This window comes from Taudactylus pleione, unplaced genomic scaffold (genome assembly GCF_031769625.1).
Source record: "Taudactylus pleione unplaced genomic scaffold, aTauple2 ptg000214l, whole genome shotgun sequence".
Classification (NCBI taxonomy): domain Eukaryota; kingdom Metazoa; phylum Chordata; class Amphibia; order Anura; family Myobatrachidae; genus Taudactylus; species Taudactylus pleione.
Genome location: NW_028284616.1, coordinates 6546075 through 6562690, shown reverse-complemented (window position 1 = coordinate 6562690; position 16616 = coordinate 6546075).

Here is a 16616-nt window from a genome sequence, read left to right as displayed (position 1 = left end):
AGGTAGGAGGACAAAGAGCTTTATTATTAATAGTAGTAGTAGTAGCTGGAAAGGGTGGCTGCATGCATCATAGTCAGTGTGGTTGTCACATACACTGCACATGTACACTGACACACTGCAAACAAGGCTACTGTACTGTGTAAGGTGCTGCAAAAAATAAAATACGCTCTTGTTTTTTTGTTTGTTAAAGTGAACCTGCACTTTATTTTCTCAAGAAAATCTGACGTATATTGCTTGTCCCTTGTGTGTATGAGGGCAGAGACCTTGATTTCAAGATGTATCTGTCCAAAATATATTCTGCTATGTCTGAGCTGCACCACGTGTTTTCAGTGTTTTCCTTTTGTCTAAAAAAACTAGAGATGAGCGGGTCCGGTTCTCAGAGAACCGGACCCACCCGGACTTCAAATCTGAGAAAAGATCCGAGTCTGGCTCGGGTTTTCCCGCCTGACTCGGATCTCAAAGCGAGGCAAAGCATCATCATCCCGCTGTGTCAGATTCTTACGGGTTTTGGATTTTATAAAAGTCCCTCCCCTACCGTGATCGGCACCATTTACTGGCTGAGTCCCGGACTGACAGGGCTGTGCTTCATCCAAGAGGGGCTACTGTGTCCATCCAGGGCTTGGTCTGTCCGTCAAGGGCAGGGGCTTCTGTGTCCATCTCTGCTGTGTACATCCAGGGGCAGTGGCTGCTGTGTACATCCAGGGGCTGCTGTGTCCATCCAGGGGTTTTTGTGTCCATCTAGGGCAGGGGCTGCTGTGTCCTTCTAGGGGTTTCTGACTGTGTTCATCCAGGGCCAAGGGCTGCAGGGGTCTATTCGTAAAAAATATTGACACTGTTAGTGAAAAACGCAGTGTATTCGTAAAAAATATTGTCACACCAAGTGGAAAATGCAGTGTATTCGTAAAAAATATTAACATTGTTAGTGGAAAGCGCAGTGTATTCTTTAAAAATATTGTCACACTGTAAGTGGAAAATGCAGTGTATTCATAAAATATATTGTCACACTGTAGGTCATTGATACCACAGTGTAATATTTAAAATTGGTACAAATTGATGTGTGTGCTGTACCCCACTTCATTTCTGTTTGTTAATAATATGGAGAACGATCAGTTGAGAGGAGAGCAGGAACCACATACTAGTGATGGAGCTGCTGCCAGTGCCACCAGTCATGACGATACTAGTCCATCTACATCATCTACTAAAGCCGATGCCCAAGGGCATACAGGGCTTAAGTCAAGGCATCTAAAATCAAGCAAGCAATGTTTTACAGTGTTAAAGAAAAAAAAACTGAAAAGCTAAGTTAGCTGCAGAGAAACACAAAATTGGCAATATGCCATTTACTACAAGAAGTGGCAAGGAAAGGATAAGGCCTTGGCCTTTATTTATGACTGGAGGTTCTGCATCTAATGATGATGTAAGCCCTTCTCCCTGTAGGAGTGTCAAAAAAATTAAAATCGCTAAGGCACATGAACCAACTGTGTGCTCAGAAAAGTCACAGATCCCCGAAGAGAGTCCAAGTGTGTCCGTGGATGCCATGTGTGAGCCTGACCTTTCTAATACTGTACTTCAAGAGGATCCTCCTTCCACCATTTGTGTGCCCGCTGCAAATGTGGGGATGAGCAGCACAAGTCAACATGCTGACATAGAAATCGAGGATGCTTCTGTGGAATTGCACCAGGAGGATGAGGAGGATATTTATGTAGTTGGCGATAACAACAATGATGATGAGGATGTTGGTGCGGAGGATGTTTGTGCAAAAACTGTATCAGGCAACAGTTGCCTATGGTGGGAAAAATCCTAGTGTTGCCATGCCTGGGCAAAGGACCAAAAAATGCACTTCTCATGTGTGGAATTATTTCCACCCAAATCTGGACAACCTTTGCCAAGCCATTTGTAACCATTACCAAGTAACAGTGAGTAGAGTTAACGACCTTAACCATCTAGGAACCTCCTCCCTCTTTTACGTCACTTCAGCTCATTCATCAATTTTTTTAATTCAGAAACTTTGGCTACAAAAACCTAACAACAATCAGTCCAGTGTCAACTAACTGCTCCCTTCTATCTGGATCCAAGCGCCTGCAATCTCCACCACCAACACCTGCATCATCATCAACATCCTCATTCGTGATCGGAAGTGGTCCTGCGTCCAATTTCATAAGGACTGATTCCTCTCCTATCCGTGGTTCCCCAGAAGGATCCTTGAGTGCTACGCCTGCAGCTGTTGCTGTGAGTGGATCTTCATCCCAGAAGGGGACCAGGAAGATGACTACTTTTAGTAGTTTAACCAAACAATTGACTGTCAAACAATTATTTGCATTGGGGAGCAAGTATGACTGCAGACAGCCAGTTACCCAGCGGATTACCAATGCCATAACAGCTATGCTGGTATTAGATATGTGTCCAGTATTTGCCATTAATGCAGTGGGTTTTAGACAGTTAATTGAGGTCCTGTGTCCCCGCTACCATGTCCCCTCTAGATTCCAATTCTCTAGAATAGCAATTCCCAATCTGTACAAGGACATTAAAAAAAACCTTATTAATGTCATCCGAAATGCCGTTGTGCCCACTGTCCACTTATTCACAGATATGTGGACAAGTGGGACAGGGCAAACTAAAGATTATGTGATTGTGGCAACCCACTGGGTAGGTGTATTGCCTCCAACAGTGCAAAAAGCAGCAGCATAAGCATCTAACAAATGCCAGCTCATTCAGAGGCAGGCTCCTCTGTGTATCACCGGTTTCACTAAGAGGCATACCGCTAAGAACCTCTTAGAAAAACTCAGGGAAATCATTGCAAAATGGCTTACCCCATTTGGACTCTCCTCGGGATGTGTGATTTCTGACAATTTCTGACAATGCCAGCAATATTGTGGGCAAATTCGAACACATCTCATGTTTTGCTCACACAATTCATTTGGTGGTGCAACATTTTTGAAAAAATGACAGGGGCATGCAGGAGATACTCTCAGTGGCCCGAAAGATTTCGGAACATTTTCGACATTCAGCAACTGTGTGTTGAAGATTGCAGCACCAGCAAGTACTGTTGAACTTGCCCTGCCATCAGCTGAAGCAAGAGGTAGTAACTAGGTGGAATTCTACCCTCTATATGCTTCAGCGGATGGAGGAGCAGAAAAAGGCCATCCAAGGTTACACTACGGCCTATGACATAGGGAAAGGAGCGGGAATGCACCTTAGTCAAGCGCAGTGGAGAATAATTTCTGTGTTGTGCAAGGTTCTCAAACCCTTTGAATTTGCCACATGTGAAGTTAGTTCAGACACTGCCAGCTTGAGTCAGGTCATTCCCCTAATCAGACTTTTGCAAAAGCAGCTGGAGAAACTGAAGGAGGATCTGAAACAGAGTGATTCCGCTAAGTATGTCGGACTTGTAGATCAAGCCCTTCATTCGCTTTGCCAGGATCCAAGGGTCGTCAATCTCTTGAAACAGATAACTATATATTGACGACCATACTTGATCCTAGGTTTGCATTGTACAAGATACACCATAGTCCTGTTCAGTATAATGTAACAGATGTGTAATGTATAATTTAAGTGCACAGTCTACAACCTGATACCAAGAGAAGGGGGTGGCCCTCAGGCAGTGGGGCCCACCGGAGGTTTCCCCTGTGGACCAGTCCAACACTGAATATGGGTTGGGTACGGCATCCCAATAATCAAAATCCCAATGGTTAGAATGCTGGTAGTGGGATCCTGAAGGTGAAAATGGCGGCAAATTTTGGTAAGTATTTTCATGCTAACTCTAGTCCTAACCCACCCGCCCTTCAGCCTAAACCCAACCCTCCCCACCCTCAGCCTAACCCTTACCCTCATACTTACTGATAGACATTGTCTGCATTCTGTTGGGATCCTGCCGTCGATATTGTGAGCGTTGGGATTCTGACCATTGGGATGCCGACTACATCCCATACATATACGTATAATCAATAGTAATGGTCTTGGTACAGATTATTTTTTCCACATTTGTTCCATTATACCAAGGCATCTATCCCGGCATAGAAGAAATCAGTGTGAAGCGCCTGAAGCCAGGACATAGCGGCTTGCTGAACTTCACAGTCGGTTGCAATTTGCCTGCCACCCAGGTGCTTCTTCAATGGTCCAAATAGATGGAAATCACTCTGTGCCTGGTCAGGGCTGTAGGGAGAATGGTCCAGTACCTCCCAATGCTAGTGCCATAACAACTCACACGTGTGGTTGGCTGTGTGGCCTGGCGTTTTCATGCACCAGTACAATGCCTGTTTGCAGCAACCCAGGTCATTTTCGATGAATTGCCCTCTGCAACCGACTCTATGTGTCACAATAGATGACAGCATTCATTCACAATATCCCCCTTGGAGAGAAAATCAACAAGAAGCACTCCCTTGTGGTCCCAAAACACGGTTGCCATGACCTTCTTTGCTGATGGAGTTGTTTTGAATTTCTTTGAAGGTGGGGATGATGCATGTTTCCATATCATGGAAGCATGCTTCATCTCCAGTGTCACATTATGCACCCATAATAAAATAAATACTGAGCGCTATGTGTATATGACTAATAGTAATGTGGCACCTGTGAAAATAAAAATTGGTTAAAACAATTTTGTTTATAGCTCCTTTTGGAGAATTTTGGTGGATCCCTTCGTGGAGTGGACTGGCATTTCCGCCCGCAAAAGTAGATGTAAACTGTCTCTCCCTACCTTACCCTTCCTGAGACCAACCGCTCCATCTCCTCCACGTGCGGTGGTTCCTCCTAAATCAGACCTTCAATGCGGCACAAATTATCATCTGCGAAGGACATGATTGACCAGCCGGATCATTACTCATCTTGAACATCTGTCCTGCCGTTATCAAAGTCACTGCACTAAACCCACACCTGTTTCCATAACATGATGTTATCACTGTACACCTCGACAAGTTGGCGATGAATTTTAGCTGTTGATGTGCCCTTTAGCTGTAGAAATGTGATCACACTATACACCTCAATGTTTGACCATGTATCCGCCAGCCTCTCTATTTTACAACTGATGTTGCAACAGTATGACTGATATGAGGCACAGTCAAATAGCCATGAGGGAAAGCAGTGGTCTACCTGCCCTGGCCAGGTGGGAAATTAGAATCACATAGAGAACATTACACACGTGAGAGATCTTGTTACCTTACTTATTGAACCACTGTCATATGTTGGACTAGATCAAGTTCTTATTTTTGCTTAACCAGGACCAAAGGGCTTGCAACATCTTGAAATTGGATCACTACATTTTGGCAACTATGCTTGAACCTAGGTTTAAGTCATACGTAATGTCTTTTTTTTTAACTGACACAGATCTTAAGAGATTCAAAGAGCTCCTTGCGAGCAAAGAGCTCTTAAGTGGCACATGACACAACAACGTCTCCAGCTTCAGACTCTCCTGCAAATGCTACTGCCAGGAAAAACCTTTTCCAAGGGACCCACTGGTGGTGATGATGATTTAACTAAACTAACTACCGCTACAGATCACAGTCCCCATATTATCAATGGGGACTATGATCTGACACCTACTGTATGTACCAAACTTCGAAAAGCCAAGCTTTTCAGAGTTTGTTCCTGTTTGTTTATGCCATCAGATCGCTTTGTCTCCGGCCCACCCCTGGAAACTGGCACATTCACGGCCAGGGGCTCCAACAAGAGTCCGTCCTTGTGATGTGTATAAGAGAAGTAATCGCTAATACGATTGCTTTACTTCCGGGTTTGGGACGCGGTTGCGCTACTACACAAGCATGGTCATCAGGCTGCGCACTTGAGAAGCCATTGCCTGGGAGGATCCATATGATCCCCCTACTGGAAACTATTGTGTATCAAAAAGGCTAGAATGCCTAACATCGACTACAATGGCATCTGAAGGTGAGGTTAGCTATTGAGGTCATGCATTTTATATTCTTAATTTCAGCAGCCTCCATAAGATACCTAAGTGGGCAGCTTTTGCAGTCAACAATTGGGGATCACAGCCAGGGGAGTAGCGAGGGTGGAACATGAGCTCTGGCCACCAAAATGGACAGAGGGCGCCATTCAGGTTTCCAGAATTCATGGGGCGCTGCACAGTATGATGGTCGCCTGTTAGTTTTATCTCAGTTTGTTTGCTCTATATCCTAAATAAGTTACGGATCTGAGATCCATTTCTACATTTCATGCTCCCTCAAGCTGCCCAGATTGCCTCCCCTCCGGCCCTCCCTCCTCTGTAATCATCTTCTGTCACCTCCCCTTTCCTGTCAGATTGATTACATTCACTTCTCACCTCTTTAATTCCCTCCCCTATCTACCATGGGATCGGCTCTTTGCCCCTGTCCACTCCTTTCTTTTTGGCTTCTGTCACCACCCTTCTCTGATCAACTCTTTGTCCCTCCCCTCTCCTTTCTTATTGGCTTCTGTCACCACCCTCTCCTTTACTTATTGGCAGGTATGCAGGAGTTAAAGTGGGCAGGAACGGGGTACCTCTAATGGTACTGTAGGTGAAACTAGTTCCACCTCCACTAAGTCCCTGCACAGAAGTCCCACAGAGAGCATAGGGAGGCTCAATTTCTTCAGAGGTCCCTTATTTCAGAGAAACCAGCATATAGGTAAGGAAAGAATCAAGCGAAGGCAATACATAGGGGTTGCAAAAGTATATTGGGCAGCCAAGTGACAGACTAGTTTGTGGCATACTTGCCGACTTTCTGGCTGCTCTTTCCAGGAGGGAGCAGCCAGATCGACAGGAGTGGGGGGGGGATCATGGCCGAGACAATGGGGAGTGGACGGGTGGGTGATGGACATTTGTGGGCATGGCGGGGATGGGGTCACACAATCGCATCATTTTGGCCACACTATACAATTCCGATAATACAGGCATTGTGGAGCAGGGGGCGGGGCCAAATTGACTTGATTCAGTGTGAATTTCGTCACCGGCCCCCTCCACTGCAGGGGTTTAACTATTAATCGGGGAATTGGCGTCTACCGGGAGGCTTGCCTGCCTTTCCGGGGGGCCGGGAGCTGCACCCGATTTTCGGGAGGCTCCCGGCAAAATCGGGAGGGTAGGCAAGCCTGGTTTGTGGGGACCCCATAAAAAACTCAGAGGCACGGCAGAAAAATAACATTGATGATATAGTGCCTAGGCGCCAACAGCCATTCACTTTACAGTTTCCTATACAGAACAGTGTATCTGTGTTTGTGTAAAGAACAGTTTTCACACTTGCTTTGACATGTCTGACTAGGGAGCAGGGGGGGTGAGTAGGTGGCAGGAGAGATGAGTTCCACCACCTCTACAGGACCACTTTAAGCCCTGCAGGTATGAGTTTAAAAAATGTCACTACTTTGCTTTTTAAAGTAATGAGGTGTTCCCAGGCATGACCACAAAGTGTTATTTGATAGATCTTTTAAAAAATACTGTATTAGGAGATATGAAATAATGGTCGTAGACAGAACATTATTAGTAGTACTCACATTAATATAGGTACAATGTATATTTGCGAAGTAGTAGCATAGCTGAGAATGGAGCTTCCCATAGGTGTTCCCACTCCAGTGACAGCTGCTTGTGGCCGTAATTGCAGTAATTACTATGCACCCTGTGGAATTTCACTCTAGCACTGGTACTCTGTCAGTTTAAGTTAAATGATCAGAATATATAATACAATCTGCTCTATTGACTAATAACAATGATTCAAATGAGATAAAAGTCAGATCCTAGATGCTATACATAAATAAAGCAGTGCCCAAGGAGCTACCCCTTAATGTCAGATAGTGTATCACCGAAGCATTCCATTCCCCCAATGGGACCTCACTGCCCAGCGTGATACTGACACTGTTTGCTGCTTTTCTCTTCATTTCAGTATTCCCCCGCAGGCTGGCCATACCCCACTGGCACAGTTCAGTCCTGCGGGGGAGGGGGGGCTATGACATGCTCTTTCTCCGGGTGCCATGGTTCCACGCTACTCCTCTGATTACAGCAGATATCTCTGATATCTGCTGCAGTCCCAAATACATATATCCTGGGGATACTTAGTTACCCGGGGAATATCCTGCAAATATATTTTGATAAATATGCCCCCTAATGCTTTTTGTTATCAGAAAATGCCCACATTTTAGCCTTTATTAAGTTTTCTTGATTTGATAGATTACAAATTTACTTTATTTATGAAATGTGTTGTTCTGTTTAGTCCCTTAAGCTTTTTTAAATCTGTACTTGAAACAATTTGACAGTAATATACATTTATTTATACAGTAGTATATTTTTTTAATTTTGTGATTCACATGACTTCTAAAATAAAAAGTCTGCTCTGTACACATGTTGGTGATACTGTAAGAAAAAATTCTGTACTTGAAAATAAACAGTTATTGTGTTTCGATGTGATTTCAGAGGAGTTAATTTTGATCCATTGTTTGCAGTTGATCTGAATGTGTGCATTTGTTTTTATATGAACAGAATGTATAGTCACACATTATATTAAATCATGCTGCACACTATAGCTCACATGATAAAAGCATACCTTCCTTTTACTCTGCACGACTTATATTCATGTCTAGTAATTTGTGCCCACACAAGTATTATGGCTATATGACTTACTACATGTTTAGAAGGAAAAAACAAAAAAAACAAACCCTCTGTCTGAAAACATTATGCAGGGGTTTATTTTCTAGCATTATTATACTAGGTATACAGTACAGCCTTCTATGTTATACCTCAACATGACATTTTGATAGCATGCATCCACTAGGTGGTGCACCTTCCTATTTGTACTATAGATGGGACCACTGCCAAATGTTGAAATAAAAGCACACCAGCAGGGATGAGGATGGTCAAAAAATATATGTGTACTGAAATACATCATTGCTTTTGAAAATTGATATTACAAATATTTTTAATATAGTAGATTCTTTTTACGATAAGCTTTTTTTTCCATATATCAAAGGCCTTATGTACTAGCATATGAGGTGCAGACACAGACAAATAGCCCATAGTTTCAAAGTGGCGATAATTTAAAACACAAAACCAGGTTGATTTGACATCCTTTTTTGGGCTTCCTTGGTGCCATTACCTTCTAATTTTTTGTATAAATAGTTGATCTAGGGGATGTGGTGTCCCTTATAGAGAAGTGAGGCTGCCTCAGAAACCTGATTCATTGCGCACTGATTTAAGAAAAATCTCTTTGTGTCTTTTCAATTCTTGCCAATTTTAAAATACAGGTTAGACTCGTTGAATCGCACCCATATCTAGCAGGCTTTTACATACCAATATGCTCAAAGCCTCAACCTTTCCTTCAATCCTGCACTTTATACTTCTTGCAGGTAGTGGTTCTTATAATGAGTGCAGACCTTTGTTGTTAAATGATGAATTTTTTATCGTAACCCATGTACAATGGAAGCCCACAACTTTTATTTATTTTTTAACAGTTTTCAGTAGAATTCTGACAACAGCATATGCAGACTTGTATGCATCTTGAGGAGCGCTTGCCCCTTTTGTGTACACTTGGTTTGCTACGAGTCATAATCATCATCACTGTGCAATTGCATCTGCCCTGTACTGGGTGTAAAAGATACGCCTGGGTATAGACACTTTTGTTGATATCCAATCCTCCATAGCAATAAACATAACAAATATACAAGTATGTGCATCAGTAATGTCCTATAGAGTATCCAATGGAGGCTTTCTCTTAGGTCTGGGTGCAATCTTCTACACATTGCTAGTAGCTCTCACCTTATAAAATAAAACATAATACCAGACATACTACATCTGGTATAATGTTTTTAATTATAAGGTGAGTGCTACTAGCAACTTCTAGAAAATTGCAGACGTAAGCCACCATTAAAAACTCTTTGGGACATAACAAAAACACCTAATTTTATATTTGTTTTGTTTATTGCTTTTATGCTTTATAAGGGTGATTTGTGGCCCTTTTAGATATACCGGTGGCAGCTGGGTAGATGGCGTCTTAGTAACTTTTCCATCTTTAGTTCATGATGCAATAGTCTATAGCCCATAGTTATACAAGGTTGCTTCTATCAGTGCCGTAACAGGGCTCTATGCTGCCCTGTTCTGGCCTCGCCCCTAAACACATGACATAATGATGTCACGCCCATGGGGTGGGAACATTGGCTCTGGGCACAGCCTGGTGCAACCTAAGGATGCTTCGGGTAACTCCACAGACTGCAGGGTGCCTGTCCAGAAGTCCCTTGGACGCGCCGGGCGGCTCTGCAGTAGCATTAGTGCACTGTATGATGGTACATGTTGCAAACCCAAGGCCGGTGCTAGAGTGTTTGGTGCTCCCCCTACAAACTATACATTTGCGCCCTCCTACAAATATGTCCTCTTAACATATCTCTTTACAATGTTTCATATTTACCCCTTCACATTACGCCACACAGTAGTACCCCTTATTCACGTTACTGCACACAGTAAAACCCTTTATACATGTTACACTGCACAGTAGAGCTCCTTATATATAGGGATGTGCGCTGACCCCTGTGTTTTGGTTTTGGATCTGTATCTCCTTGTGTTTTGGATCTGGATTTGGTTTTGGCAAAACTGCCCCTTGGTGTTTTTTATTTTAGTTTTTGGTTTTGGGATCTGTATTTTTTTTCAAAAATTTATAAAATCTGCTAAAATCACAGATTTTTTTTTCCTACAGTATTATCAACCTCAATAACATTACTTTCCACTCGTTTCCAATCAATTTTGACCACCTCACAGTTCACAATATTGTTTTCATCTGGTTTAGGTGCAAGATTTGCATCAAGCTAGCTGGCTGACTAAGCTAAGCAGCAGCAGTGGGTGGCACAAACATGTGGCAGTTCAACTTCCAACATGGTATATCAGGAAGCATATGTTTTAGTATTCAAGAGGCCTGAGGGAGCTGGAGTATGTATGTAGTTGAAGGGAGGGACAAGAAGGGTTGATTAGTAGTAAAGTTAATTATATTTTTTGATTCCAAAGCAAATTTATGAGGGAGGAGGGGAAGCTTTTACAAAAAAATATTTTACTCATTCACATCAGTCCTTGCCCCAGAAGAATCCTTGAGTGCTATGCCTGCTGCTGGGAGTGGATTTTCATCCCAGAAGGGGATCAGGAAGACTACTAATAGTGCTGTCAAAAACAATTGATTGTTAAAAAATCCTTTTCAAAGATTCCACTTCACTAGAAAAGCATTTTCCAACCTGTACAGGGACATTAAAAAAAAACTTAATCAGTGGTCTCCAAAATGCTGTTGTACCCACTGTCCACTTAACCACAGATATGTGAACAAGCCGATCAGAGCAAATGCAAAATTTAAGATCTAAGGTTTAAGTCTTACGTTGTGTCTTTCTATAGAATCTTTGAGCGCTATGCCTGCTGCTGCTGCTGGGAGTGGATTTTCATCCCAGAAGGGATGAAGATGTTGTGTCTTTCTTCCCAATGGACACAGGGCCTGATTCAGAGCCGGACGCTCTGACCAGAGCGCTCGCTCTGAATCAGGGCCCTCCTACCTCAACTTGGAGCGGCCTCATGGACGCTCGCATAGCTGTGGGTTACCACCCACAGCTATAGCAAGCGTCCATGATGATGGTCGCGATGGTCAAGACCATCGCAACCATCGGGCTTGCGACGAGACCCTGCGGTAGGGTCTTGCTGCCGCAAGCCCTGGAGTGATTTTGGCTCTATCAGAGCCAAAATCACTCCCACTGACATCACTACTGATGTCAGTGGGGCCGGACTCAGATGGTAGGCGTTCCCATGGGAACACCTCCATCTGGCAGCCACGCCCCCGGCATGCGAGATCCCGAGCGACGGATTCCCCATCACTCGCCGGGTCTCGCGCATGCGCACGACGGAGCTCCCTCCGTCGTGCGCATGCGCACTTAGGCACCATCGACCCGCTTGCGAGCGTACAGCGCTCGCGAGCGGGTCAGAATCAGGCCCACAGATCTGAAGAGATACAAAGAACTGTTGGTAAGCAAATTGTCAGCTCAAGTGGCACTTGATACAGCGGTGGCTTCTCCTTCAGTTTCTCCAACAAGTCCGCCGTGAAAAAACTAAACTTTCCCAAAAAAACCCCACTGGGGATGCAGATGAGTCAACACAACCAAATTGTTTAGTCTTGTGCCCAGGCATGACAATGGGCTTTTCCTTATCATGGGCAACAACTGTTTCATCCACTGGTGCATAATTTACACAAACAAACAACATCCTCATCAACAACATCCTCATCAGTGTCAGCTACACAAATATCCTGCTCATCCTGGTGCACTTCCACAGAAGCATCCTCGATTTCTATGTCAGCATGTTCACTTGTGCTTACACCATTATCAGAGGGAGAGCCACCAGTAATAAATAAAGGCCAAGGCCTTAGCCTTTCCTTGCCACTTCATGTGGTGAAACTGGCATATTGCCAATTGTATGTCTTTCTGCAGCTAACTTTCCCTTTGATGTTTTCTTCTTTACCACTGTAAAAGATTGGTTCTTGATTTTAGATGCCCTGATTTAAGCCCTGTATGCCCTTGGGCATCGGCTTTAGTAGATGATGTAGATGTTCTAGTATCATCATGACTGGTGGCATGGCAGCAGCTCCATCACTAGTATGTGGTTCCTGCTCTCCTCTCAAGTCTCAACTGATTGTTGATATGGAGAACAATCACGAATGAAGTGGGGTACAACACACGTCAATTTGTACCAATTTTAAATATTACAATGCGGTATCACTGACCTACAGTATCACAAGATTTTTTATGAATAAGAATAACAAACTGCGCTAACACTTAGTGTCACAACATTGATGATTTATGAATAAGAATAACACTGCGCTAACACTTACAGTGATGTGATTATGTTTTATATATAACAAATGTTATTTAGCACTTTGTTGTGGTCTTGTAATCAACGTGTAGAGTAATCATTTATTAACAATTGAGCAAAGAAGTGAAAAGTTGAATATTAGACTGTGCTACCACTTAGTGTCACAAGATTAATTATTTATGAATAAGAATAACACACTGCGCTACGACTTATAGTGTCACAATACGTGGATGATAAACTGCGATCTGGCCGGCAGTGTCACCACACAATAATAGCGCAGCTAAGTTACTAACAAACACAAAAAAATGTATCGTTTTTTTGTGGATTGATATTATTCATTTAATTTCAGTTTTATTTTTATTTTTTTTCAAACTGGGGAAGAGCACCCCTGAATGAGTCAGCAGCCCCTTGATGAACAACACAGACAGCAACCTTTCTTGATGGACAACAAAGCACCCCTGCCGAGTGCAAACAGACCACCTGCAGAGTCACAAATACGTGGACTATAAACTGCGGCAGTGTCACTGTACAATTATAGTACAGCTAAGTTGCTAACGCACACACAAACAAAAAAAGCACTTATTTTTTTTACACTGGGGATTAGCACCCCTGAATGAGGCAGCTGCCCCTTGATGAACAACACAGACAGCACCCCTTCTTTATGGACAGTGTGGACAGACCACCTGCAGAGTCACAAATACGTGGATGATAAACTGCGGTCTGGCCGGTAGTGTAACCAAACAATAATAGCGCAGCTAACGCACAAAAAGCACTTTTATTTTTTTACACTGGGGAAGAGCACCCCCCTGAACAACACAGCACCTCTTTATGGACTATAGCCCTAGCCCCTTGATGGACAGAACAACAGCAGCACTTATGTATAATATAATAACACAGCAGCAGCCCCTTGATTGACAGGACAAGTGACACAGGAGCCGCAGCACCCACTGAAGCCCCCCTTTATATACTACAGCCCCAGCTCCTTTATGGACAACACAGTTACAGCAACACATCATGCTTAGTTTACAATCCACATCCGGAGTGAAAATGGCGCCGATCACCACGATCCTTTATAGAATCCAAAACCTGCGGGAGGATGATGTTTTGCCTCGTTTTCAGATCAGAGTCGAGTGGGAAAACCCGAGCCTAGCTCGGCTCTCGCCTCAGATCTGGAAGTTCGGATGGGTCCGGTTCTCTGAGAACCGGACCCGCTCATCTCTACTTATACACATTACATCACACAGCATAGCCTGTTATACACATTACGCCACATATTTGAACCCCTTATTCACCTTATGTCACACAGTATACCCATTATGCAACATAGAGCCCCTTATTCACATTATGCCACACAGTAGTACCCCAGCCATTATACACCACACAGTATAGCCCCTTATTCACATTATGCCACACAGTAATACCCATTATACACATTATGCCACACAGTAGGGGCCCCCTTACATATCTGTTACTAAAGATTGGAACGGACCTAATGCCAAGCCACTCACTAGGGGCTCAGGCTATTGCCTGCCTACCTTAGGACACATAAAGTGACCTGGGCTCAGAGTCACTTTTACTTGTGGCATGGACAATCTGCCCACCTAACATGCCCCACAGGCCTGAGGCCTAATTGCATCCATGGACCTAATGCCCAAAACCTAGTGGTCTAGGGAGGGGGAGTGGTACATTACCAGTGGCCAAGGCTGTCTACCAGTAAAGGTATACTATAGATCAGGGGTAGCTAACCCTGGTCCTCGAGAGCTACCAACAGTGAATGTTTTCCAGGTCTCCTCACAGAATCACAAGTAAAATAATTAGCTCCACCTGTGGATCTTTTCAGATGTGTTAGTGAGTAATGAATACAAATGTGCATCAGCTAGGTGGTCTGGAAAACGTGAACGGTTAGTAGCTTTTCGAGAACCAAGGTTGGCTGCCCCTGCTCTAGATCAGTGGTTCTCAAACTTGGTCCTAAGGACCTCACACAGTTCACGTTTTGAATGTCACCCAGCAGGTGCACATGTGCATTCATTACTCACTGACACATTTTAAAAGATCTACAGGTGGAGCTAATTATTTCATTTGTGATGCTGTGAGGGGACCTGGAAACATGCATTGTTTGAGGTCCTGAAGACCGAGCTTGAGAATCTGTGCTCTAGATCATTTTGTAAATACCTAATTTATATCCCTCAAATTTGCTTGTGCAACTTGTTTTCAATTTGACTAACACATTGCTTTCGCAGCCCCTTTCTGGCTTGCTTTTGTGCCTTTATGCTTCTCAAGCTCGTATTTATATCACAGAATTGTTGTTTTTCTTTGTCCTGGAATATGAAACAGTTTAGCTGTGATCACTGCATTGAAGAAATCTTGGTCCTCCTGAATGGAATGATTTACAAGCCTAGAGTAAAATTTGGCTAGGATTGCAGGCATTGGCAACCAGACAATAATAGTGCAACTCCTCGCTTCCCAAGATATTTTGTGCAATCTGCTTGTCTATCTACTTATTCGGTTCTGTTTATCATGATGCGGTGATACAAGATTTTACATTGCCTGTATTGTCGCAACTTACTAAGAAACTCCGTGCCCTGGTGATACAGACTGGTAGAGTAAATGGAGTTTTATCTCTTCACCAGTCAGTCCTCTATGTAATTTTTTGTTGTTGTAAATACTTAATGCATATAAATAAAGCAGCTAGCTATACAATCACCTTCCTAAAATGCCAGTAGTGATAAATGGAATGTATTGCCGTCGAAGACGGGGATGTTTTCGCCAGAGAAACACGGCAGATATTTTTCCAGACAAAGTCTACTGCTAATGATAATTCAGTGATAACCTTTTAACAGACAAGGTGAAGCCCTTACTCTTTTTACCAGAAAAAGGGCTTGTCTCCCTTTAAAAAATTCAGTAACTTCATGAAATGTGTTGAACATGCTGCCTGGATAATGTTGGAGTTGGAGACTGCAACTGCGCATACTCCATCCCGATTTGGCCGGGAGCCTCCCGAATACCGGGAGCTGCTCCCGGCCCCCCGGAAAGGCAGGCAAACCTCCCGGCGGTCGCTGTCCCTCCCGACCCCCCCCCCCCAGAGTAAATAGAGAAACCCCCGCAGCGGGGGAGACCCGGTGACGCAATTCGTGCTGAATCTCGCCCCGCCCCCTGCTTTACAACGCCGATTATTCCGGCATTGTGAAAAGGGGGCAGGGCCCCGATGACGCGATCTCGCAGTCCCGCACCCGGCTCCGCTCCTAAAATGTCACTATTGTCCGCCAACGCCCCCTGCTGTAAGCTCACCCGGAAGGAGGGAGCTGAATGTCGGCAAGTATGCCATACTTAGGCTCCTGCAGGGAGGCTTCAAATCGCTGTCCAAGATGGCCACGAACCCTATTACTACGCATATGTGGAACTATCTTGTCACTGTGTTAGAGCGCCACAGTGGAAGACAGACATATTTCACTTAGCTTCAGAGAGACCTGCGACTACCACCATTACACTCTGACAGAGAGCTGCTACCACTGCTAGAGAACCTAGTACCACTTGCATTCTGCATCGGTACCCAGATACAGCCAACAGCTGGTGATTGTATACTCCAATCCAGTGCTATGTATGTCGAAGTGTGAGTACGGTTGTACAATCACACTGCTACTAAATAAACCACCCCAGTGGTTAAGTACTGGGCTATTCATGGTCTCAGGGCATCCGTTGGTGTGTACATGCACTGCCATACCACTGCTACCTGTACACACATATTCCAACAGTCAAAAGCTGCAAGTTCCTGCACTCAGCAAATGTGAGTCTCCCTCTTTTTCTTATTTTTAATTTGGATGTAAATAGTAACATGAATGAGGAACCA